We start from the raw sequence: 3,267 nt of genomic DNA, 5'->3' as shown, positions 1-3,267 counted from the left end.
AAGCAAAGTTTATCTGTATGCATATTTGTCTAAATGTATAAAAGACTGGAACAGGGCGCATTGTATATAGTGCTCCCTGATGTATATTATATATATTTGATCTAAGAAATAACAATGTAGTAATATCAATGAAATATTGCAGGTGTGAATAAAACATTTAAACACTACTATGTTAAAATTAATTTTCTTAGTTTTTATAAGTAAGGGCTCTTAGGACTAAATTCGTACTGATTTATTGCAATACATTAAAAATTTATTATTGTTTCATTCTTGAAAGAGATAATACGTCGTATGAATAGATATAAGTATTGAGTAGCTACGTGTGAGTGTGCTCTTGAAAAATAGAGAGTAATACTGAAGATTTCTTGGGGAGTTTTCTTCTATATTATTAAGCAAAATATGTCTGCTCGCCGACGCTGAATAACTTTGGGAAATTCCGGGTACTTCCGCTAGTTGAATCATAATTATACATCCATACATATAGTATGAATAAATTGGATAAATACTACCAACTGATTTTGGGTCTTTCCTCTGTTTTTATTTGTAGGAAATAGTTGAAGTTTACAATAAAACTAACAACGTACTAAGAGAAAATTGATTGACAGCCGACCAAAAGAGTACAATGGAGTTGCTGTGAGGATAGATCCCTATCAAAATGAAGATCTATTAGGAGATACAAGTCATAGTCATGGAAAATACATGAGTAAAAAACATTTATAGGATTGAACTAAGTGAAATGGTTCTAACCTGTAGCTACATAACTATGAGGCAATCCTTATTAAATGTAATTAGTTACATAAAAGTAAAGTATTGAAGCAACCAGGTAGAACGTCATGACTAAGGTCAAAATCCCAATCCACAATATACCTATGTAATATATATTTCTTCGCAATGGAACTTATTAGCAAACCTTCTCTGAGGCGTTCGCAAGATTATATTTTTTTGGGATGGGGCTTCATTTTTGGATTTTTTCAAAAAAAAAAAAAAAATCCATACAATTATAGATGAAAATTTGAAATATAAAATTTTTTGAAAAAAAATTCAAATATTACATTTTTTAGGTAGTTGTTTTTTTTTGAAAATCTAGAGCTATTCACAAAAAAAAAAAAAATCAAAATTCAATTTGAAACACTATATTTTTGAAAAAAAAAAAAAAATTCAAAAATCCACAGATATTCACTAATATTAATTTTTTTGGAAAAAAAATCAACACACCACAGACGTTTACAAAAAAAAATTCAAAAATACATTTTAAATATAGATGTTTACAAAATTACATTTTTGGACAGAAATTTCAAAAAGCCAAACCTATTTAGAGAAAATTAATTTTCTGGATTTTGTTTTTGTAAAAATTTTTTAAATTTCAAATATTAAATTTTCTCGTAAAAAAACAAAAGTTCCTTAATTTTGGGTAGTGGGGGGGGGGGAGAGAGAAGCTACAGCCCTTCCAACCCATACCCTGCAGACACCCCCTACTTCTTTCTTCGTTATCTGAAGACTATATTATTATGTTTGTAGGTAGAACTACAATGGGATGAAAATGTATTGCTTCTATGCATATATTACCTAAAGAAGCGTAAAAATAAGTACTGCACCGGGTGTAAACTAAAAATTTACACACTCATACAATTGAGCTAAGATCAATTAAATACAAGGCCTGTGACAACTTTAATTCGTGCAGGTGACACGCCAATGGAGATTTCAAAGCTAATTGGAGTGGCAAGGAAGACGATTTATAATGTAAAACAAATCCTTTGATGTCAAAGTAATCCTTGAGCAGGATTGAAAGCCAGGATGGAACATACGGCCTAAGTAGCCAGTCCCATTATTGGCTACAGAAAAAGTAGGCATCCTATTGAAAACTAAGGCAGGTATTTTTCTTCGGGAATAGTGGTTTAAATATTTATTTTGAAATTTTCAAACTGATATCTCTTTTTATTTCATCTCTGATATGAGACAACTATTTTTTTGAAAATAAGGTTCAGCCCTTTTGATAAATAATTTGGTTCTTTTTTCATCGAATGACGTTTTTTTTTTCTAGAAAGTAATCTACTTGTTTGTAATTTCGGCGTCTTTTTTCTTAAGAGGATAACTGTTCTTGCAATACACCTCCTACTTCCAACTTCCGGCATCCTGTCTCTTTGAAAGAGGTTATGAAGAAACTTTTACAATTTAAATAACGTAGTTGGTTAGTACATCATTTCATCTGCAGTAGTAACCATAAAAGACAGATAAGGACCGTTCCTAGGACTGACACATTCTATCATTCCTTAAACAGTATCCTCGTATATAGAGAATATCAGTAATATTGGTCATTTTTGAGTTACCACAATTTGGCCGTCAATCCTCGTTATACTCGCATTTTATATAAATATATAAAGCATTCAAAAATAAAATGGTAACTCTGTACTTTTTTTTAGTTCTCACTCGGTACGTATTTTGCGATAGCTATGTGTCTACTCTCTATAAAGAGCCTCAACACGGAGTTTCGCTTCGTTACACCTGATAAAGCAACTATAATTTCATGTTACATACTATAGGTACAAACTCGACTACACTAAGCTTGCTAATTTGTAACTGTAGTTGTTAGTTACTCATTCAAGAATTAATCCATTCCTCTTAATTAGAAAGATTACTACTCCTATTTAGAATGTATGTAGTTAAGAAGATCCGCAGTCTTTAAAGGCATCATCTCCTTCTTGTTTTAAAAGTGTGCGTCTTTACACAAACACAAAATGTAAAATTAAATACTCATTATGAATAGGAAATAGACCGTGAAAACATTGAACACTCTAGAAGGAAGGCTGCTTGAGTATATTATGTGATGTTCAAGTACTTTTACTTATATTCTATATCTTAATTACTTAGAAAGATCATTGAGGACAAAGAGTTCGATGTGGATAGATTATATACATATTTAATTAATCTGCAAATCAATAGGTAATTGCTTACATGCATGAATTCTGGGTATTATCTGATAGTATTTCTATATTTAGTCATTCAATACATTCCACGATATGACAAAAACCATTCAGTATATACGTACGTGTATTCGAACAATAGGGGCTATTTTGAGCCTTTAATAATACAAAAAATATTGTACACACCTTCACCTCCCATATGATTCTGCAATATCAGTAGGAATAGAGTGGCCAACTATCGGAGGCGTATAAAATATGTCCTAGGACAGGCTTTTTTATTTTCTAAGGTTTGATCATTACTGTTTAATTCTTGAGTAGGGAACATCAAAGTATAAAGCAGGGGTTT

At 31.0% G+C, this 3,267-nt stretch overlaps 1 long non-coding RNA gene across 1 annotated transcript; it reads right to left on the bottom strand.

Annotated features, from left to right (window-relative positions):
- Positions 1–1,500, bottom strand: LOC139905046 (uncharacterized). The gene is made up of 2 exons (XR_011779508.1): positions 748–1,500; positions 1–647 (listed from the first exon to the last, which is right to left on the bottom strand). It is a non-coding gene; the product is annotated as an uncharacterized lncRNA (long non-coding RNA).
- Between the last annotated feature and the right edge of the window lie 1,767 nt (positions 1,501–3,267).

Source organism: Lepeophtheirus salmonis, chromosome 4 (assembly GCF_016086655.4).
Source record: "Lepeophtheirus salmonis chromosome 4, UVic_Lsal_1.4, whole genome shotgun sequence".
Taxonomy (NCBI): Eukaryota; Metazoa; Arthropoda; class Copepoda; order Siphonostomatoida; family Caligidae; genus Lepeophtheirus; species Lepeophtheirus salmonis.
The sequence above is the reverse complement of the archived record's forward strand: the minus strand, read 5'-3'. Positions and strand labels throughout refer to the sequence as shown.